At 43.6% G+C, this 24,374-nt stretch overlaps 1 protein-coding gene across 2 annotated transcripts in view; it reads right to left on the reverse strand.

The window, feature by feature from the left end:
• The window catches only part of CASTOR2 (cytosolic arginine sensor for mTORC1 subunit 2), a 116,332-nt gene that overhangs the window by 53,888 nt on the left and 38,070 nt on the right, over positions 1-24,374 (reverse strand). The gene's annotated exons all lie outside the window — the stretch shown is intronic.

Below are 24,374 nucleotides of genomic sequence, written 5' to 3' on the forward strand. Positions count from 1 at the left end.
TTATTCCTGGCTCAGCTACTCAACTGTGTGACCCACATTCCCTGCTGCCTGCCTATGCACAACGGAGCTGGTAAAACACTCATTATTTTTATGACTTAGCTCTTAGTTACTTTTCTTAATTACCATATCCCTTAAGGCTTCCTGTCACAGCCCAGGACCTGCTGTATTGCACTAACACAGAGCAAAAGGCTTTGCTCACTGACTGATTGCTCCAGGGCCCTCCAAAAGCCTTCCCATGGTTCACACATGCACCTCTCTTGCCTATTTACCCACTGAACTTTCTTGCCTCATCAAGGTTTGGCATAAAATATCTCAACCAAGCCCCAGTATCTCTTCTTGCTGCTTCAGAGGCTTCTCCCACCAGCAGACAGCATCCCAATTCCCTTTGCTGGTCCTGGCCCCTTCCCTGGGGAGCTCCAGGCGAAGAGACAAGTGGTAGCAGCCATTGAGCAGGTGAACACAAGGTTGAGCTCCCCCTTCTCCCACTCTGCCTCTGTTCTGCTCCATGCTCATCTTGTGACACCACAGGCCTCTCCATCCCATTCAGCACCGAGCACAGTATCACCCCTAACACCAGATGCAAAACAAATCTGACACAGGATTATTCCACTGTAGACACACCCAAAAAGCCTCAGCCTTAAGGTTTAACACCACATATAGTTGGTTGTTTTTTTCCCCTGACACACCAACATATGTACAGCAACATCTACTCAACAAAAAAAACAAAACACTTTCTCCAGCTTCTATATCCAGTGGCCACCCAGCAACAGCAGGAAGGTTTGCAGAACACTTTGCAAGCTCAAGCACTTGCTGAGCTTCAGAATAGTGCTGGCTGGCTCCCCTGACCCACCCAGGGCTCCTGGCCCTTCCAGAAACAGCCCAAAGCACATAGGCTTTGTTTGCCTCCCAAGCCACAAGAGAAAAGCTTTCCTCTGGGAAGCTACATTGGGTGCAAGAGGAAAAGCCTCTGTCTATAAAGACGAAAGAGCAGGATTTTGGAGTTACACTGTAATAACATCAGAAAATATTTTAAATACTCAAAAAGATTGGTTTTAAGGCCACCAAATTTCACTGTCTGTTCACACCATAACTCCTGCATGGAGCACAGTTCAGAAAACTCAGCAACCAGGGACTTTGAGGGCTTCTCAGCACTGCTGAGCACCTGTTTCTCAAAGTCTTTGGACTTCTGAAAGCCAGAACCCCACTAGTGTCTCAAAGTATCAAAACATGGAAACATTTCCTTGAGCAGAGAATCAGACTAAAAACTGGCTTGAGTATTGTTTTGACTGGCTGCAAAGAACAAAGATGGTAGCTACCTCCTTCAAAAACAAGGAGAAAAAGGAGATGGCTGCTGCCCTCAACTCATCAGGGAAACCAGAAGAAACAAGATGCAGCTCTACTAGTGATCTGTCATGTAACCAGCAGGACTGTATGCAAATGGAAAGTATCAGACAACCTGCCTTGAGACTTGTCCTCTTTTCCTAGAGGCACCTGTCACCACAACCAAGCATGACACTCTCCCTCCTAGCACAGATGTATCACTATGAAATACAGAAGTGGACCCACCACAACAGAAACCCCAACTTATTTTGTGTCACTGGTAATAGCTACTGTGACAGTCACATTTACTAACTCAACTCTCTCCAGGAATAGTGCCAAGAGAAGCAGAAAGCAGAAGCAGCCTGAATTGTTTTACTCTCACTTCTTAACTGCACGAGGATGCTACCTGGGAGATGGGTGATCCAGGCTGGGTAAAAAGGTCTTCTGGGATGGTGCTCCAGGTGGCTCCCAGGAGGTATAAATATTTATTTAATACTTACTGGATGAAGTCCCTGGAGAAGTCACTAAAATAAAATTCTTTGCTACTACCACCTGACCAAGCCACATGCCTGCTGACTAGGGAGAAGCTAGTAGTCTTAAAGAAGGAAACATTAATATTAAAACAGAAAGAAATCTTTCCTGATCTGCCATGGCATTTATGGAGAAATTTTGTTCCAGAACAGTAATACTCATCTGTGTGCACACATTGACCCCAGCAGTAAAAGTATGATTATGACAGATGCCATTTTCTTAGCACACACTCAGAGGTGATGATATTTCAGGGATATGTACAGATGAAATCCCATAATTGCTGGCTCAGAATACATGTCAAAACCTCACATCTCCACATACCAGCTCAAAGCCCAATCCCCACCTCACTGCAATGCTGTGAAAGGTCAGCAGCACAGAGCCATCTGAATTTAAAAGCACAGTCTTTTCCCCAGCACCGAGAAGACCAGGGGGTTTTGTTGTTCACATTCCCTTTGTTCAAGCCAACAATGCATTCTTTTTCCCAGGAAAATGCTAAAGATGAAAACTGGGAACTGCAAACATTGTGTGATAAAAAATGGCATGGAAAATTTTCTTACCACCACAAGCTGTCAAAACTCAACTCCTCACCCTAAATCCTGTGCCTCAGCATAGACACAAAAAGATCTACTTCCACTGTGAGTGCAACTCAAAAATTGTGTCTTGAATCATCAATGACAGAAGGAACTCAGTGTCATATTTCTCTCCTGCACTATATGACACATGCCTTTTCCAGTCAAGTTATTCCAATCATTTCTCTTTCCTTTCCCACCAGTTCTCAATAAGCTGAATGACAACAGCATCTTCTGTTATCACATCAAAGCCAAGAAAGGAAAAGAACTGCCCTTTAATCATGTTCAGACATCAGGCAAACAGCATTTCTGAGTACGTGTGGAAAGCAGGTGTGTAAGAAAACAATATTTTTAGTTCTCTAATAGCCAAACCTCAGATAGATTCTTCTGGATTTCTGCCTTCTTCATGTTTCAGCACATTGCCACTTCAGCACTGTTGCTGACTTCGACTGCCTGACAACATATGTCTTCTTCTGGCAAGGCAGCAAATGTAGACCAAGTTATTATTGGATTAGATCACTGAAACTGCAAAGCTTACACTGTGTATGGAAGTACCAGCCGAGCTTGCACAGAGCAGGAAAGCATGTGTAGGATGCAGCAACAGCATCATTTCAGTTTGCAAACAGCACTCAAGGCTCCACGGGAGAAGAAAGCAGGCAGGAGAGCACACTGGTTGGCCTCACTTGCAGGTCCACACTAGAAGTGTCTCCTTGAGGCACTAGGTCCCCAGGCCTGCACAGATCACAAGGGTGAGGATACTAGAATGAATGTGATTCCCACTGGCTCTGGGTCACACACAGAGCACACGTGTGTGGGACTGCTGCTGTGGGTCAAGTTCAGCACAGATTATGGTCTTTAAGGAAGCCACAAGTCCCATCTTCTAATTTATAAGGAAACTCCTCATTTATTTGTTGCTTAGGCAGGGTAAAGTGTTGCAAAGCTGTTTGTTCTACGGAAAAGACCCTCCTCAGAAGCAGGTGGGCAGCTGGCCTCCCCACATGTCAGAAACCACAGGCAAATGCTTTCCAAAAGCAACATAATGCCCAAAAGGCATTCAAGTGCAAAGTCTGGAGGTAACTAACCCACAAATCTGCAAAGCAGTTGAACTGAATGGGCATTAAAAAGCAGCAGCAGCAAGTTGATCTGAGTGAATATGAAAAACATAATTTGTTGCGTTTTATTCCAGGCTGTCTTCTCATTTTATATGAGAAGGGGTCTGTATGCTTCCCTCTGTATACTACCGTGAGAATATACATTCTTAGTACAGAAAGACAGTCTCATGCTAATCATCTAATTCTTGGTGATCTTAACTCCTTGCAGTTTAAAAATAATGACAAGAGGTGGATTCTAGTACGACATATTGTGAAATGTATTTAGGAAAGCAGTAAAGAACAGTCGTGCTGTTAATGCGTTTTGACATATTTGTGTAACATGTTAAGTAGTTTACACCATCTAATTACAAGACTATATAGTCAAATGGCACTGAGAATTGCAAACACTGAAATGACTGGTGTTTTCTAAACAGCATATTTGTTTGTTAGCCAAAACACTGCCATCCTTTTGGTGAGACTGATAAAACACAGCTTAGCTGAACTCCAAAGACAAAACAAAGCCCCTCACAATAGGTGTTAGCTGACTTTCCACTCAGACCAGAAAGTGGTGGGCCTACCTCTCAAGTCTGCAGCCCGGCATTAGAAGGCTGCTACCCTGCTAAAAGAAGCATTATTGTTCACATGAGCTGTTTAAACAAGCACTACCATCCCCACCAAGGGAAACACTAAAGATGTCACAAGCAGTGTTAGAAACGGTCAAAGGACAGCGGCAACATTCCTTCCAGCCATTGGTTGTGCCTGGATCTGGGATGGAGACATTAGAAATCCAGTCAGGGACAGCCTAAAGAGTCCCTGTGATAGCAGTGTTTGGTTCATTAAAAAAAAAGTTAATCATTTTCAAAACCAGCACAGAGCAAAACTAACAGATTTGTGGCCAAGCAAAGCAAGTGCTCAGGAACAGACATAAATGCAGGGAAGTCCTACAGCCTGTGCTGTGCCAAAACTTCCAACACGATAACTATGATGGTATTGTCTAATCCATAATCACAATAATGACAGTTTAAGATACAGATTACATTGTGTAAAGTTAAAAGGGGGGACCTCCAGTCAACCCTTGTCCTTGCTACTTTTGTGTAGCTGGGGAAGTTATCTAAGCCTTTATTTAGACTTTGAGAGAACTGGGAGCAGAATAATAGAAAAGTGATGAGTACCCTGAGGGAACAGAAACCAAGAGAAAATACAAAAGGGATGACCTGCCATCCAGAAAATCAGTCAATCAATGTGGATGTGCTGAAGAAGATACTGACCTTCACTGTAGCTTACTGATAAAGCCAGGACACATAGCAAAAATAAACAAGAATTATTAAAAAAAATGTCAGCTGAGTGTCTGCCATATTGACCTTCATTGAACCAGTATCAAACCATGGTTCAAGTCTTCATCAGAACAGCTCCATGGGGTCTGTACTACAAGAGCCCATGCAGATCAAATTACTGCTGCTAATCAAAGATTAGCAACAGTTTGAAACAATACCAACTAGTAATTCTGATATGATTTCTTTTTTGGAGTCAGACTTGGTCAATCCAGACTTCCCAAGCTGCACAATAAACAAAGCTACAACATTTAAGAGTTATCCTGCAACACAACCACAGGAGATTTTTTTTGGGTTCTATAAGCATATATTGAGTTTATTTTGTATGACTAGCAAAGCCCAACTCCTGATGCCTTCACTAGTCAAAGCACAGCATTTGTGGTATTTCCTTCTAGAACTATTACTTGGGATACTAAACCATGTAATTCCTTCATCTCTCATGACAGCATTTTTTAACACCTCCTATACAAACAATTAGAAAGCAACACACAACTTGTCTGGCTCATTTTCCCCCCTTCAGCAGAATTCCACCATTGGAATTCGGAAGTTTCTATAAGAAAATCTGTTTTATCTCGACTTACATGTAGAAATAAATTCTTGCCAAATGAGAAGAGAGAAGCCAAAACTACACTGAAGTAGCAGTAAGAAAATACACTGTGTAAAGAAACTAAGGCATGGTCCATGCTGGAATACAGTGGAAAGCTCAGCTTACTGAAGGAAACTATATAAAGGAGATGAAAAGGTCAGAGTCCACCCGAGTGCAGCTCTCTCATCCAGCCACTCCAGCTGATGAATGTGACTGGTGCTGGTTTCTCACCCCAACTACCAACAAAGGCAAAGAGTCTGCAGTGCTCACCAGAGCTGTACTGCAGCAAACATAAATGCAGTTTAAGACCACGAGAGTGTTACTGTGCTCATCTGTTACTTGTCCATTGAAGGAGCTAAATACAGAGATTTTTTTAATGAACTCGATGAGAACAATCCACAACCCAGTGACTTTAGGTGTGGAAATACTGACGTTAACACATCTTCTATACCCAAGACTTGTCCTGGGCATGAATCTGTAGAATAATTTACTGACCTGATGTAATTAAAAGTTATTCTTAGTACAGCTTTTTCTTCCCGGGTCATAAATTATTTCAGTTGAGCTCTGCTGTGCAATTTTTACTTGGAACGTCACCGCTCACCACCTATATTAGTGAATGGGGCTGGATCAAAGACTGGATCTGAACTTTACTGCTCTGGCTGGTGCCCAGATGATGCAAGTGCCAGGTGCTTGGCAGGAGTCCTTCCTTCCATACACTGAGGAAAGTCACCCAGTTACCACCTCCAAATGGCTCACTTGCACTTTGAGACTCCAGCCTCTAAGGCACCATGTCAGCATCCTCAAGGATAAGGGTGCAAAGCGCAAGGACAGGAGGCAGCAGCAGCCCTGCACCTCACTCCACACAACCACAAGGTGCCTTCCTCTAGCTTCTGGCATTCTTCCTGGGCATCTAGCAGTACTTTATACTGGTGCTCATAGGGATTTGGTTGGTGCAATGAATCTGAAAACCTGGTGCTCAGAGAGGAAACAGTTCTTGATCTGAAAAAAACTATCAGTTACAGCAACGTAATTTCAATTTTTCTGAGGTAACCTTATGGTTATGGAAAATGGAATGGAATGGAATTCACCTTTACTTTTCATTCATCAATTTGTTTTGTCTTCTCTGCTATCTTACTTCCCAACACGGGGCAAAAGAAGTTGAGGGAACAAGTTCTTGATAAATCAAAACTAGGAAATCCCTTCTTACAGTTTCAAGTTTGAACACTTCCTTATAGTTTGAATGGAAATCTAAAAAAACATGCCAGCAACAAACTCTTCATGGAAGGCACTATTCCATTTTGACAAAATTGAACCCCTCAAGTCTTCACTGGTAAAATGCCTGTTCCTTTAGAAATGTTTCTCTTGGTGCAGCAAATGACAAGGGGGATGGAAGAACCCAGCAGCCATGGTTCAGAGCTGCAGATAGGAAAAAGATCCTCCATGAACCTTGAAGGTAAAACAATATTAGAACAAAACAGCATTTAGATAGGTATATACTCATGCTTCCATTCCTACACTTTCTCCTCTAGCCTTTGAAACTGCACTATGTCTCACAGCATGTGTGACTGCCACAAAATGTGTACCCTGGAACCGTGGGGTGATCTCTCAGGCTCACACGTGTTGCTTGCACTGCAGATGCTGCCATTGGGGCAGGTTTGTGAGAATAAGAATTATGAGCTGATTTTGCCTACCTGTCTAGAAGTCAAAATCACCAGGCTACCCAGGTAAGGGCAGGCAGCAGGCAGAGGGGAAGCCACAGCTTCCCCCACACCTTGGGATTTCTTGCTGCATGGCACAATGTGGTGGCAACTGGGTGTCTGGCTACAATTACAGACAGTAACTTCACAGGGTCCTTGATGGGACATCTGCTGTTCACCCCAGAACACCCTGGTGTGCCCTCAGAGCTGTTGGCCACATGCCTGGGGTCACTGGAAGTTTTATGGCAAAAGCCTTTTTGCAGCTCTGGTTCTACAGAGCTCAAGGCTAACAGGATGGTTCTGTTTCTTCATGTGACACCAGGTTTTAGAGGATTGCTCTCAAGCCTTGGAGGAATATTTAACAAACAGGCCTTGAAGACTCAGTGAAGCTCATGTGGCTGCAGAGCCTCCCTGACTGAGGAGCCCCATGACATGGGTCAGGTGTGGAGCAATGCCAGGCACACGAGAGCGTATCACGAGTCACGAGGTATGAGACCAGCTCAGGCACTCAACTCTTCCCAACTCAGCATCCATCCTGTGCTGCCCCTTTTTACCAAATGGGGCATAAACCTCTACCGATGGAGATGGCCTTACCCAGCTCTCAGTAAACACGGGCAGGTGACCATGTGTTTGCACTGCAGGAGAGGCACTGAAGCGTGTTCACAACAGAGGCAGGTGCCGTGTCAGTGCTCTCCCTGATGGAGCAGCCATCCGGCCAGCTCCCAGGATCTGCTTCCCCCCCAGCTGTTAATGCAAGTCAGGGCTGATGTTGATCTTTCACTACAGAATCACTGAATCGTTCTGTGCAGTCCAGTGCTAACCCATGTCCCTCAGCACCACACCTCTATACCTTTTAAACATCTCCAGGGATGGTGATTCAACCACCTCCATGAGCAGCCTGTTCCAGTGTTTGATTACCCTTTCAGTTAGAAATTTCTTCTAATACCCAATCTAAACCCTCCCTGGTGCAACCTGAGGCCATTTCCTCTTGTCCTCTCACTTGTTCCTTTTGAGAAGAGACCAGCCCCCCTGTCCCCAATACCTCCTCTCAGGCAGTTTCAAAGCAAGGTTTCCCCTCAGCCTCTTTTCCTCCAGGCTAAACATCCCCAGTTCCCTCATCAAACCTGTGTTTCAGTCCCTTCCCCTTCTCTGGATATGCTCCAGCCCATCAGTGTCCTTCTTGTAGCACTAGAAGGAGCCTCCCTCAGCTTGCCTTACAGCCTTGCTTGCAACTTAAGAGAGTTATATTTGCAATATAAGATGAAATTAAGTGCATTTCAGCCAAGAAGCTTAGTGAATCCTGCTTTAATGACTTCATGGCTTTGTGGTTATTGGGATATATAAGTAAAACCCAGCTGTAGGAATGGGTCTCGCATAGAGTTGGTTTTGGGTCACTAAAGACTCTACATTCCCCAAATGATGTCTAAAGAAAGCAGATTTTTGTTCTGTACACTTGAGACATCAACCTGTAAATCTGCTTCCTCCAGCCACCACTGTTGATTAACCTGTATAGTATTACAGAAATTGAACTTGAAAAAGTGAACTTGCAGGGAAAGCCATCTAATCCAATTTTCCATTTGACAGGAAAACAAAACAAAAACCCAAAAAACTTGCAGTGCTCACAGAAATATGACCAAGAAGAACCCAGGAATTATTAGCATGACTTTCTAAGTTAAAAGGAAGCCATAGAAATGTGTTTTTTGTCCATGCAATTCACTGAACATAACCCAGTTAGTGCTTTACACTGACTCTCCTCCCAGCTCTTCCAGCTTTCATCAAATCCAACACAAGCTTCATTCAATACAAAATGGGCAAAGGCCAAAAGCAGAGGATATTTTTTTTATAAAAATCCACCTTTGACTCTATCATCTGGAAGAACAGCAGTAGTGTGTCTCTGTATCACACAAGCCCCCAGTAAGGATTGTCTCACTCTCTGTTCAGCTTCTCACAGAAGATGAGCCACAGTACAAGTGAAGTCACCAGGCCCACATCTCTGCTGGTGGCAGGATGCAGGTCTCTCCAGGAGGCCAAAGAACCAGTGATACCAAGAGCCTTAAATGTGGACCAGCCATGGCCATACTTGGTGCTGTCTGTGCTGCACTCACCTGCTCTAACCATTAGCAGGAACCATAATAACCATTAACATGCAGGAGGAGCAAGGCCAGAGCACTTCAGGGATAACAGAAAACTGCCTGCAGAGCCTCTGTGCACATTCTCCTGTTAACCTAAAGCCTGTATTTAAACAGTTTCCCCCCTCAGCTTTCCACCTCTCCCAGTTTTTTTTAATAGGAACAACTGAGAAGATTCTAAGATCTCAGCAGCGTGAGGGGTGTCACAGCCCCCAGCCCCAAGGGATGTGAGAGCAGCCGATAACAGAAATATTCCAAAGATAAAGCAGACTTAGATAACACGTTCCTCCAGTCACTGCAGCCAGGTACATGAGGGCAGTCACCACACAGGCTCTAGTCACTCAGCCAGGTCCTGGGTTAGAAGTGAAAGCACCCTGAGACTGGCTGCATTTCCAGCCCCCATGCCTGGTGGGATGGGAGCAGCTCTTTCCCAGTGTAAAGGCAGGTGGCAACACAGCTCTTTGGTTACAAGACCCAGCCCCAAAGGCTGTGAGGAGGAGAGCTGGAGGGGCTGTGGTCACTGTGACTGACCTAAGTCCACACAGCATCAAGAAAGCTCTCTGCCATTTAGGCAAACCCATCAGTTACATCATGAGTTATTTTAGTCTGCTGATTTAGATGGCAATGTCTTTGGATTAACAAACAGGGAAATGAGACAAGACTCTTAACCACTTAAAAACCAACCAACCCAACAAAAAAACAACCCACACCAAAACGGCCAAAGTTACCTTAGTACCTACAGAGACTATCTTGCTCCAGGACCAGCCTATCACTCTGCTTCCATCTGAGATACAGGTCTAAAACTATCCCTGTTGAGACATACAGGGATAAAACTTAACCAAACCTCATCATCTTCTCATGTATTGTGCTAATGGGAACTAAATGAGCATCTCAGGCATCACTTTGCTCATGTTTTATTGCTCTTCTTTTGCCAGCTTTCTTTTTTTGTGCATGTGTTCAGAAACAAAGCAAAAGAGCAACAGAGTAAATGTCTGAATCCCCAAACTTGTAAAAATCATGACATTATTTGCAAAAGATGAAACTACTGTCTGATGCATAGTGCAGTGCTGCCTGTACTAATCTCCTTCTCTGAGGGTGATGGTAAAAGCATACGTGGCTTCTTATTGAAGTCCTTTAATTTGTTCCGTTAGGTTTGATGTCCCCCCAAAGCATCTTTAACAATATTGTTTACAGTTTCATCATTGTTAATGACAGGAAAGTCATTTTTCAAAGCTCAAAAGAGGGTCAATGGATGTTTACATCAAAATGGTAAGAGCTCTATGCTTTGGGAGAAAATGCTGTACTCAAACCTCTGAAGGGGAAGTTGGAGCAGTAAATGAAAAGGAAGCTTAGTTTGTGTGCATTGGGAAATTATTCTTTTATCATCTAACAATTAAGTAATTGATCCAAACACACCTTTTCCTCTTCTCTCTTTGCTAACTCAGTCTGCCAGCCCTCTTAAAAGCCCATCTATTGTGAGCCAACTTATCCACACAAGAGATATAAAAGCAATTCTTTCAATTTGAAATAGCCCATCATTTATTTAAGCAGAAGGTGACTCTGCTTTGAAGACCTTTTCTTTACAGCAGTAACCGTATCCCTTGATTATTGTTGGAGCTGAACTTAGAGGTGGAGTAAAACACAGAATTTTCCTTAACCACAAAATTATCTTCTACAAATCAGAAACTGCACTGAGAAACATGTTACAGATGTGGGTATGGGACTTAAGGTCTATAGTTGAAAACAAAGCATGACTTAATGCACAACAAAGGCTTGTGAACACATTTTACCAACTGGATCCAGAAGGATTATCTTATGAGGACAATGCAAATGCTAAGAAAAAGCAAGCCTACTTTCCTTTCCCTTCCAAATCAGGCACTATACATCAGTACTGGCAAGTCTGACACTCTCTTATATTACCCCTTCAATGCCCTCTGCTGCAGAATATTGACTTTGAAAGCCTACCATAATAAAATACAATTGAGTTTTCCTAAGTGCAGTGCTGCTGTACATCCAAACCCAAATATTTGGGGTACATAGTAAGATATTATTGTGTTCAGCCAAAACCCAACCATCATTTTGTGGACAGAACTGACAAACACAGCCTGCAGAGCATATGCTTTTTATTTTGAAGATGGGAGAAACCCAGGCTCGACCCAACAGGGGCAAGAGGTTCTTACGATATTGCTTCAAGATACAAAAGGAGGAGGAAGAAACAGCAAAACTATTGTGGACTGGAATTGATGAACTTGTTTCCCTGCAGGAACCATAAACACAATTTTCCCAGCATGGGACATAATAGTTCTCCCACAAATTACTAAAATATATTTCCAGCACTCAATATAGAAAGCTAGATGCACAAGAAATGTTTGCAGCTTCAATGCAGGCAGTAATTGAGAACATATGTGGCAGGGGGATTGAAAAGGGAGGAGAGAGAAGAAGCCATGCTCCACCAAAACGGAGCAGCAGGAGAAACACACTTCAGTCCTCATCATTTTCAAAGAGCTTCCAGTTGCAAGTGGGTCCAAAACCCCCTTGGTTACAACCCCAAGTGAGGGGGAAAGCTGTCTGCGAGTCTGCATGTCAACCCCAAATGTAATGCACATTAACAGTTTGAGAGCCATTGCTGAGCCTGAATAAAAAAACAAAACCCAGTTCCATCAACTTTCCCTTAAGCACAGAGAGTGGGTTTAGTTTCTTGTATGAATTAATGACACATTTACAGGAAAAGCCACCTTTGACTCCCTCTCATCCTGCCAGCCTCTGCTTTTGGGTCCTACCCAATATGGGTATTAACTCATCCAGTGATGAACAAGAGCAGCAGTATTTCTATACATTCTAGCTAACATCATGTGCAAAAGAGCACTGTGGATGTGCCTGTGGCCAGCACCCATGAATCTGTAGTTAAGGTGTTTACCAAATCTCCCGCATTCAGAGGGACTGAAATGAAGCTTCATTTGCTTCCTTTGCTAATGAAGCAAAAGGAAGCTGCTCTTGGGCCAAGTCTCTGGTTTTTTTTTGGATAAAATTCCCTATACACATAAGTAAAGGGGAAAATGCATTTCAAGAACTTAATTCTTTTAAAGTAAGTCAATAGTGACAAGCCACAAAGTTTCAGCCTTGAAAATGCCAGCCAACATTATTTTTAAACATGCTCTTCCAAAACACTCTAAATCGATCTCTTCAGGCTGCAAAAGAAGAGCCCACAGTAAGGACAGAAGCATCAAACTTCCTCCCAGGCCTCCCAGGCCCAAGAAAAACATCAGAAATTATTCAGCAAGTGAGCATTACATGGCTCAGATTGAATCCTATCATTTCTAAGTATCTGAAATCCAGCTGCCAGATGAACACCAAACCAACAGCCAGAACCCCTGAAGAAGTCCACTGACAACAGAGTGGGTGAGCGTTTGGGTAAATAACAGAGTCATTCCAGTTTTCCACAATCCCATTGACATTTCTTGTTGCTCAGTCAGTCTGAAGGAACATTACAGCCACTCCATAGGGCTTAGTCTCGTTGGGTCTATCTCAGACCCCTGCAGGGCCACCAGTCAAATAAGCTCAGAATCAGGGCCTCAAATCAATGCTCCAAAAGTCTCCAGAAGTTAATGGAGATACTCATTTCCTTGCTGCATTCTGGGGCTTTGGACGTTTCTTGGCTACTTTAACTGGCTGCACTGCACTTGCATTGCCTTCGTATTTGGCTTTTGACTCTTTCCAAGTTTCAGCACAAGAACTCTCTCGTGCTCTGTGTATAGCATCTAGCACAATGAGGCTCCAACATTTCTAGGGAGCACGTGGTGCAAAAGTGTGGATGAGGAACACTGTTTGGTAAGGCTGTTCAGTTTGCTGGGTAATGAGAAAACAGTTGCTTGGAGCCAAGGATTCATAAACTCAATTTCCACGTAAAGATCTTATAATGCCTGGTGACTGATGGCAGGTGAAATACAAAGTCAATAAATGGAAATTAATGCATATTGGGGGAAAAGAATTTAGATTCTGAATGAAGAATGACAGGCTATAAATGAACTATTACCACTCAGGAAAGAGATTCTGGAGTCACCATGGGCTGTTCTCTGAAAGGACCAAGGCTTTCAAAGAAGCAGAGAAAACAGCAACAACTGGGCAGGGAGGCAAGAACATCTCTGCCCCAAAGCACAAATCCAGCACACACCCAGCTGCCAAGTACTTTGTGATCAAACCGTCCCAAGGCTACCAAATGGGTTGGAATTCAGTTGGAGGAAAGACAGAGAAGGGGCCAAAGGCTGATCCAGGGTGTATAAAACTGAACAGATGAGAACCGACCAAGAGCAAGAAACAACAGCTCAATGTGGGGAGAAGTTATTATGGCCAGAGTGATTAAGAAGAATAATTCAGTGTCTCACAATGTGTGAAAGTGGGGCATGCAGTGAACTGCTCCCAGAGCACAATGCTTCCCATTACAAGACCTGCATGATTGCCTGCATATATGAGAGGGATGGCCAGATAACAACACAAAACCCAATATGCATGGGGAAGAGATGAATTCAAGGAAGAAGAGTTCACTGGTGAACATGGTGCCTCAATGAAATCTTCCCTTTAGGACATCTCTCGCATTTCTGGCTCTGGAAGGATGCTCCAGGGGATGTACAAAGACCCCATTTTCCTTTCCACAGCCAGCACTACGGGAGACACAGAACTGGGTGAGATGGCTCTTTGCTTTGACCCACCTTGCATGCCAAAGGATAGCACGGTTCAAAACAAGAAGATACAGCATGAAATAAAAACCTGTGAGTCTCAATCCTTTTTTTCTTGTACTGGTGCAATTCTGGCCATCTCTGGCACCTACCACCCTTCAGGTAACTGGCCCCAAACACATGCAGTCACAGAGCAAAGCCCTCTCTGTGTCATTGTACCCTCTCAGTCCTCCTAGGCATGTATGCCAGAGGGACTCGTCATGCTGAGTTGCTACCTAGGGAGGAATTTGTCAGCCCTTGCCCAGGGTGGGGAAGAGAATGACCAGTACCAGCTGGTTGCCTGGCTAAGGTCAATCAGAGCCCATTGCCTCAGATATAAGCACAGAAAAACCCATGTTTCAAATCCTGATTCTCCAAGTCATACTTCTAAATCCGCATGTCAGGATGGGTAAAAGGGAAGTGTGAGCGAAAAGCCAGGTGTAAAGCCTGTTGTCAAGACACATCCTCTTCTGGGATAGCCCTCACAGTTACTAAATTTGAAAGTCTTCTTAGACAAGATGAACTGTGTTGGGGAAGGGGGACAGGACAGAACCACATCAGGACAAGTCAGCATTTTTATAAAGGTTTAGAGGTTTCCGCTACCAGAGATCATTATTAGCCTTCATCTTCATCAAATTAAAAAGCATCTAAATGGCAGTGACCTGTCTATGTTTTAAAGAGCTATTTAAAACCTATGGGAACAAACACAAGGCATTTACCATACCGGGAAAACCTTTCCACAAGCAGACTTAGCAAGAAGCTAAGGTAGTTCTAAGTGACAGCTTGAGGGCACAGACAACATCTTTCCATTTCCAGTTGTCTCAGACTGGATAGACATTGTGTGAAAGGAAATGCTGTGCCCCAGGCAGGTTTTAATACTTAACTAACAGATTTTCCCCTGCCCTACCCTCTCAGCTTTAAAACGGAGATGAATCAAGTGCAGAACCATTTAAAACAGCATTTCCCATGAAACTGTAATCACTATCACAGTTTATGTTTCACTGCATTGTTCATCCCCTGCTTCCCCACAGAGGAAGAGAGAAAGAAGGGAGAGGAGATATTTCAGTAACTGTGAGAGCCCATGAACACGTTTCTCTGGAAACAAAGATTGCAAAATGGACAGGCCTTATGAAGACCCAACAGGCTGTAATAATCTGTGTCCTGCTGTCACCAAGTGCTGTGGTATTAAAGTATTAAAACAGATTGAAAAAACTAAAGTAACAAAATAACAGCTGTCAAAGATTTACAGAAAATTAAAATTGTGAAATCTCTAGCTTCTATTAAAAAACATAACTAAACTACACAATCTTCCTCTTATAAGGGTTTGGGGAAGAACAAATACTTTCAGAACAATACAAGGCAGCATCAAAGACACCTCCAAAGTACGAGAACTTACTGAGCAATAGTCTTGGAACTTCCTCTGTGTGTGGTGGTGTTCAGGCTCACCAACAAGGGTAAGGCTGGGCAACATCAATATCCCCTCCATCCTAGGCAGTGGTCTGGGAATATTCCTGACCAGAGAACACAAGTTACTGCTGTGCTGTGAGTGGACCTGATAGGGAACCACTAAATGATTATTGTCGAGGAATAGAAGAAAAGACTCACAGAAAGGCACAATCCCACCTAGCTCCTACTTGCTGCTTTTCACAAGTAGACCTCAAAGCACTTTCTAAAGAAAGTCAGTATCAATATCACGTTCTATTGCATCTCAGTTTCACAGGACAAAGCACAACTGTAGTAATCCTCTCTGGCCTCACACAGCCCAGACAGGTCTGGACATTACTGCTCTTCCAGCAAGTCTTCTAGTAGAGTAAACAGTTTGTAGCAGTTAAAGAACATTTTTAACATAAGGTGAGGATAAAGGGAGCACAGCTTCCAGCAATATACAAGACTTGACCTTAAAGCCAAGCCTTTGCTTTTTGAGCAGCAGAAATAAACAGGAACAGAAGCACCAGGTATTGGTGTCTGCACACTCTACACAGAGAAAAATATGAGGAGATGAGAAAACTGTCCACAGGACAGCAGGTCTGACCCAAACCACCAGCACTCTGACTTCCTCATCCACAGATCAACCCAAACAATGGCATAAAAGCTGGAAAAGAAAGTAATGACCCAAAAACCAAAATTCAGTCCTGTACAGAGGATGAATATAAGATATGAATATGAATTTGAGCAACCTGATCTAGTGGGAGGTGTCCCTGCCCATGGCAGGGGAGCTGGAACTAGATGATCTTTAAGGTCCTTCCTAACCCAAACCAGTCTGTGACTCTAGGATTTATAAGAAAACTGTCTGGAACCAGGACTTGACTGCAGGGGGTGGGGGGGGAGGAAGAGTGGGATGGCCTGGGGAAGGTAGCCCTCTCTTGCATTATGGATGACTTCTGTTTTGCCAACCCCAAGGCTTCACTGTCAAACTCACACTTTGAGATCCAGTCTGCAGGCTTTGTTCTGGCAGCAATTAACTGCCTTAGTCACCATTTCTTTCCTGCTGTTTTTGACCTATGTCAGTAAGTAAACAACATGGTTTTTTTGATCAGACAAAGAGTGAGGTGGTAGAAGCTGCTCGAAGAACAGAAAACAATCATAAATGAACCTCTGATCTTAGAAGCTGTTATAAATCAAGAGGGGGAGCAACAGAGAAGGTGCTAGGAAACCCACTGGTTATTGCACAAGATTTTCTTCACTCGGTGCCAAGATTCAAATCCCACAGGAAGGTTAGGAACAAAACAGCATTCTCCACAGCTGTGACAGCATGCCCAGTTTCCAATTCCAGTTCAAGATACTGCATTAATGTACCTACATTATCAGACAACATGTCAGACTCCACTACGGCTTTTGAGTCCAAATCTAGAGCATTTGCTATTATTCTTGATACAGAACATCTCAGTACACAATTAGCATCTATTCTGCCCACCCTGATGCACCTTCTCTCATTGCTTAAGCTCTTCCTTCCCCACCAGCTCCACCACTGGTCTGGGATGTTAGACTCTGGAGGCTGCTAAGGAAGATGAACAACCACACTCTTCAGATGCAATGTCCTTGGGACAAACATCATCTAAAAACCTCAGCAGGATCCTGCTCTGTAATTAAACACATCTGATCTTGTCACAGTGAGAGAGAAATCAACTTGAAACATAACTGTAAGATGATTAACATTCAGATGAGGTGCAAGTCATATTAGTTTGGAGGTGATGAACGGCACACTAGGGGTGTTTTGGAGGGATGAAGTAACTTATTTTCATATATCTGTATAATAATTTCCTTAAGTAGCAAAAGCAAAACTAACAAAGCCATAATTGAGTACTTGTGTAGGAAAAAAGCTAGAACACATCCTATTTTCCCCTGTAGGTTATTTGCAGATCCACTTACATGGACCTCATAGAGGTCATCAATCAAACTTCCTAATGCAGAATGATTGATTTCTCTGGCCATCAAGACTACATTTGTATCTCAAAGAACTGAATAAATCTAAAAGAGGGAAGTTTCCATTCATTTATTTCCCAGCAAGTTCTTCACCATTTTGCCTTTTTCTCCTCTGCTAAAATGAATATTTCCACAAACAATCATTGAATGATCCCTTGACATACAGAGCAGTCAGCTCCCATCATACCAGTGAGTTCAAACAGCACTTCACACTGTAAACAGCAATTTCATCCATGGATTTAGGTGCTATTCACTGTGAGTTTGTGATCAAGAGTCTGGTCCATGATGGACGTGCAAGAAGGCTGGTAGGTTTGTCCAGGCACTACTGTCTGCTGCAGATCTGGCACAGTTCTGGGAATGTGAATTCCTTAATTGCCATCTTGTCTATAATCACATTTCACTGTTTAACCTCAATAGAGGGTTAAGATGCCCAGAAGTCGTTTGGAGAAATTGTGCACGTGATGGAGCAGATGAAGCATGATCCAGGGGGACCCATGAGGTGTTCCTCCAGTTTGGTGGCAGTCATCGAGAGCAGGGACTGGCTGAGGGCCCCAGAGCTGCCTTGCAGGCAGATGGGGCCAAGCCATGAGTCACTGAAGCTGCCTGGTGTGGAAGAGGAGCAGGGACCTACTGAAAGAACTAAGATCTTACTCATACAAGAAGTTCTGCTTTCTTTCTTGCTGTTCCATTGCTCAGCAGCAAGTGGAAGATGGAAGAGATGATCACTCTCTCGCCAAAGACACGACAGGGAAGATTTGGGAAAGTAGTACTGATAGATCCCCTAATTTTGTGCCTAGTTTTAAAGAGAAAGGCAGTTTTAATGCAAACACACTATGCTACTTGTCCCTTCCATGTAAGGTTTTTTTACTTATTGGCTAATTTGTATTAAATGTCACAAGTTGGAGATTTCAAAGGTTGTAAGTTGATACAAGGCTCATTAAAATGGGTTCTAGAAAAAAGAGGAAAGCCTGTCTGCAACAGCACTGAGGGAGAGCCCATCATGCAAGCACAAACCTTATTAGACAGCAAAGAATCCACAAGGCACATAGGAAACCTCAGAGCTTACACTGTGCTGAACTCCAGAGAGACTTGCTGGAAGAGAAAGCACGAGGAAACCAGCTTTGCTAGCTTGGCTGCTTGTTTTCATCAGAGATGTGCAGCCCAGGTGTGCTTTGGGAGGCATGAAGTGACCCCAGCCGAGGGAAGAGCACATGGAATGCTGTGCTGGTGGGAGAGAGCTGTTCCAGTGCTGGAGACACGTTAATACCACCACCTCAGACAGGAACCAGCACTGGCCCAAACCCAGCAGCCTGTACAGGTACCCAGATGTCCATGTAAGCTATAGGGTCTATCTCTGAGCTTGCTCTGGGGAGGATGTAATGACTGAGGGGCATCTCTGACAAAGGACAGGGCTCAGCCAACTCTCCTGCCATGCCAGGTCACAGTAGACCTTGTCCGGCTGCTGAAGCTCCTCATTCAGCTTGAAAGAAGCTCTGCTCTGAACAGCAGCAGGAGCACCCAAAGCCAGCTCTGTGATTTTGGAGGTGAGAAGGCAACCCTGAGTATGACTTTTTGAAGGCTGAAGACTTGCAAACTTTCATTAAGCAGTCTGAAAGTTTCCAGTAACCTCAACATCTGCCTGTATAAACATAAAATTTCTCTGAAAGTCAACAGTGGTCTGTTTTTATCTTTGCTATCCCTTTCATGTCATTGCCCAGAGGCCTGGAAATGCTACTTAGCAGCATCACCACAAGAGCGTAGGTAGTAGGATCTTCTTCATCAACAGCTGATGACTCAGGAATCCAATCCAATTCAGCCTTCACTTTTGGGCTGCTTCCGTTACCTGGATTTTCACCACACTGCATATCATCTCCTTGGAAATGGCCCTTTGTTTACCCTGACACGGCTGGGTTAACTTCAGGTTTCAGCCTTGCATATTAGCTCTAAGCCACCGAGCAAACAAGGCTTGAGAAGAACCTCCCAGAAATTAGACAGGGGAAGGTCTTAGTCATTGATGCAAGGGGAAAATCAACCTAGAGCTGCTTCTGCCTCACTGACAGCAACACTTTTTCCACAGTTACTTGCCAGCCAGCCAACTTCCAAACTAAACCCCAGCAACCAGACTTCCAAAGGTAGGCAGGGCTGCTAGCAGTGCAGACGATGAGTTTTCCAGTATCTGCCCCTTCAGGAGAAATGGAAAAGAATTCAGGTGCTTCAGTACTTCTGAAAACCCCTGTGAGTAACAACATCTGAAAATGAACCAAGCCCCTCTGCACATGCAGTCTCACCCTGTAAGACTGGGAAACTTCTCCCCACCCAGGGTGCTCCTGTAACCACAGGGTGTCTTCCCAATAAGATGGAAGAGACTTCACCAGGAGCTGTTATCATTTACAGACCCAGTGAATCACTGAGCACTGGCAGTAGGCTGGGGGAAACCCCACCTCAGCAATCCTTGCTGTCACAAATGTTAAGCTAGATGAACTCTCAGTAAAGCAGAGATCATTCATGTTGAGTTCATCTGGCTAAGGCCCAGCTCCAGCTCTCTTCCAGGCTGGTAGGAGGCAGAAGACACAACAAGTGAGACCAAAATGAATTCAGGGTACCAAACACTTTCATGTTCCACATGGAACAGTGTGTCATTCTGCACTAATTTGTGCTATGGTTTCTTATTCATTCCTCTGCATTCGTTTCAGATATACTCAAGCTGCAGATCTTTAAATGGACATGCTAAATATAAGCTATGGAGCTGAGTGACAGTTTTATTTTTGTCTTTTATTTAAAGACATGACTGAATCTAGTATTGCTGGGTTTCTCTCAGCACCCATGCTCATCATGTGAAATTCCAGGTAAGAGAAGCAGGGGAAATTTCACTCATCTTCACTAAGAAAAGTTACTTCTGTCTTAAATAAACACCACTTACATCCACCTACATAAATTCACATCTGCATCACTACACACAAATATCCCTGTCATATTAATGCATATAGAAGCATTTTACAATCTTCCTCTGTTTTTACCACTCTAACAATCTTTGTATCCAATGAACCCGCTAGTAAAACCCAGAAATCCCCCTTCCCAAGAAAGCACATTCCCCTCTGAGCCACTCATGGGCAGTACTGCAAATTCCAGGCAACAGGAATTACTTGTGCAATTGATCATGAGTAATCAGTCAAATCTTGCTAGTGTATCTCATTACTCCACTGGGTTTGGGGAAGACAGAACTTTAGCAGGGAATGAGATACAGACATCTTTCCAAGCCATTTGTGTATAAACCCACCACAATAAAAGGAGTGCTCACCAGAGACAAGGAAACTCAAAGACACAACAGAAAATGTTTTTGCTTAGTAAGGGACATGCTTCACCCAATGGATCACACAGGTGCTACAAGACTAACCTGCTTTGTCAACACGTCAGCACCTACTCCTGCTGCCTGATGAAACAAAGCAGATTGAGTGGCTTTATCTTTCAAACTGTGTAACTGGAAGACAAAAACAGTCTTGCAACACAGTTGCACAAACACCAGCCCTCCCAAGATGGGGTTTGAGGGTCAAAACAAGACAACGTCCTGGCTTTGTCCTAGCACAAGCCACAGATTTCTGACATCAAGTCCAAAGCTTGCATATAAAGCAGAACCTCAACTGTGGGAAACCAAGTGCACACACAGGTGCTGAGTTCTCTGGAACAAAGTCCTGTGGTTTTAGTGAAGAAAATAAAGCCAAAAAAGATACTTTTCCATTTTAAGATGCTTTAGTGTGTGTGAGGGCTCTTATTCTCAAGAGGTGAATGTGAAGGGCAGCCGCCTTCCCTTGGGAAGAGGCCAGCTCCCCTAATTTAAGTAAAAGTCCCTGCAAAATAAGAATGCAACTCACTCCTGCATTTTCCCCCAGCTTTATGTCTATGATTGAAAAGGCTTTTTTCTCTCAAAAGGAGCAGGCAAATTACTGCCCTCAGTTTCTGCCTAGACAAAAGGAACAGGTCTGAGAAAGCTGGAGTGAAAACTGAAACAGCCACAAGGCTAGAAATGCAGATGGGAGCGCACATGGTTGTTTCAGCTCCCAGGAGGAGCCTGGATCTTTACCTGCAAGTAACAGAGAAGAAACCTAATGGAAGTGGCAGGACTGGGACTGGGGGCTCTGAGGTGAAACTCATGCCTTCACCAGGAATTCACTGCAGTATTTTGGCTGCTGAAGACCCTCTTCCACATATTTTCCAGGGAAAATCAGAGTAGAAATAAAAGCACATCAACGGCTCAGTTATCTTCCAAGCTTAGCAGCTGTAGTGAAGCACTAGATTTCGCAGGCAAGTCTTGTACCTAGGATCAGTAAAGCAGCCAATATATTTTATTTCTCATATGATAGTTCAGTAGATGTGGTAAAACATTAAAATCAGGGAGAAAAACCAGAAAATATAAAATGTATGCAGCGGTAACATTATGGTGTCTGCTACTACCACTTGGGTCAGGGTTTATGACTACCTATCTATTCAGGACTTGAATTCAGCTCTCATGAAGTTTGCAATCATCCTTAAAATTCATTAAAATAAAGTGCACTGAACTGTCAAGGAACAGGAAAGAGATAAGGAGAGAAGTATTCAACAGCGGGCACATAAGACATTATGTATGTGCTCTAAGTGTTCATCTACCTGTCCCTCAAGATCCAATTTCTTTCCCTTCATCTGTCATTTCATTGGGAATTGCAGAATACTTCATTTCCAAACACAAGCAGTTGCCAGTGCATATTAATGAATATTAGCCCTCACAGCATGTGACCATACTGTCAAAATGGGTGGCTGTGCAACTTGCTGATTTTCATGAGTTGTGAGGCACAGAGGTAGGTGGGTTTGGGCATGTATTATTCAGTTGCCCAAGGAGAAAGAACAACCAACCCATTGTGTCCATCTCAAAAAAAAACCCCAACAACCTGCTGTGAAGACAAATAGTTTTTTAGTAATGCTGCTGGGGACACTGTTGATGACAAATGCTAAATTCTGGCTTGTATGTGTGGGGTGGGAAGATTAAACGTGCTCTGCCGTTTAATAAACTTCACACTAAGCTCTGTTTTTCTCTGCCTCACTCCCTTATCAAAAGAATGAAGCAACTTACCAGATATTTCCAGGCATGCTTCAGATATTATTACCAACTTAAATAATATCAGCTGCCTTTGCTGCTACAAAAAGAAATGAAAGGTGAGACATAGGTCAGAAGCCCCCAGTTTGGACCAAGCACTGTCACCAAGTTACCTCCTTTTGTTAAAAAACCAACTGTAAGATTACACATACAGGGTCATATTTTAGGCATCAGACAATTTCAAGAAGCATGGAGGCAAGAGAAGCAAAGCCTTGGTGTATTATTAAACCAGAACCAAGTACAAAGAAATCCAGTCAATTTGAGTCAACAGAGACTGTTGGCACATTATTGTCCCTCTGTTACCAGACAGTCTCCATCTTGTACCAACAACTCAGAAACTGCTGACATGCTGGCATAAAAGTGAGGGAGTATCAGGGAAAGCAGTGCTCCCCACAACACTTTCACCAAACTGCAGCAGTTTGCTGGTGCACAGTGCTACCAAATTGTCGAATCTTATGACTGCCTTGTTGTGGATATATCAAGAACCAGCTGAATATTTCATGCAGTCACATACCATTAGATGGAGTTTGATGTACAAGTATAATGTGATTAAACAGCAGCCTCCTGCAAGGCCACAATTGCCCCATTCCTGCTTAACAACAGTGTTTCTGTGGATTTGTGCTCCAGGTGAATTCAACAGGGACAGTCCTGTCAGACACAGATGACCAAAAATTGGAATATTTATTCATTTAGCAAGTCCTTCAGCAGCTTCTGAAGTGCTGCAGTGGCTCAGCACCTCCTCAGGGAACAAACTACTCAGTGTTTCAGCACAGATGTGGTGATTTCAACACTTCCATGTGCAAATTTTATTCCTGGTTTTCAACATTTCAGTAAGTAAAGGTGAAACAGCACATGGTCATTGCAAAACTAGCCATGGGTGGCCAGGGATCTCCTTGCTTATCAATGTTTAAAAAAATTCCTGTACATAGACCAGAACAGATTGATAATTTCACTAGTTCTGTTCATGCTCCTGGCCTCCTGAGGCTCCTTATAAGCATGGTTTAGTGGCTGGACTGATCTAAACAGTGCAACAGATCCCCCCCCATAAATGGTGCTCTTGCTTTACAGAGAAAAAGGCTACTTAACAAGCCCTCTCTCCCCACCCCCAAGTACTGCAGAGTATTCAGTCTTTTTCAACACCTCAGATGTGGAAATCAAGCCATCCCTACTAAGTAAGCAGAAAACTTCAAGGTATAGGATAATTCCCCCCTCCCACTGATTTCATCTCAGTTCTGCACAGACTCAGGAGACAGTTTTGGTGTCGTGCTCATGGCAGTATCCTCCAAAAAATGCATTCATAAAAACCAACCTTACTCTCTGGAACTGCAGCTACAGTCAGTGCAATATTTGGAACTTTTGAGGTGCCAAAAACCTAGGGAGTCTGTCTGTATTACAGTAGCAACCCCAAGCCTGAAATACAACGTATTTATGTGGTCACCAGAATGGTAATATCTTTTTTCTGACCTGTCCTTTATGCACTTAACAGACTGAAGAAATTTCCCCTTCCCCTGTTTTACAGATCAAAGTTGAGAATTCAAAGCTGCCTGCACTATCATTCTAGGTTTCCAGTCTGATCTTAGGCCAGTCTCTCTGCTCTGCAGCACACGAACCCTTTCACATCTACCTCAGAAAGAAGTTTGAGAAGGACCGGCATCATGACACTGCCAAAAAGCCCAGAAGCTCTGGTGCAAACTGAGCAGGCTGAGTCCTTTCAAGCATGGAGTCAGAGTGGAGCACAATCACTAGAAAGCAATTAGGAGACTGTGAAGTTTGATTAAAAGGCAGGGAGACCACACCACAGAGAAGTACATACATATTGTTGGGCTCAGCTCATGTTAACAGTCCCTATCAGCCTGGTTT

This window comes from Apus apus, chromosome 18 (assembly GCF_020740795.1).
Source record: "Apus apus isolate bApuApu2 chromosome 18, bApuApu2.pri.cur, whole genome shotgun sequence".
In the NCBI taxonomy this organism is placed as follows: domain Eukaryota; kingdom Metazoa; phylum Chordata; class Aves; order Apodiformes; family Apodidae; genus Apus; species Apus apus.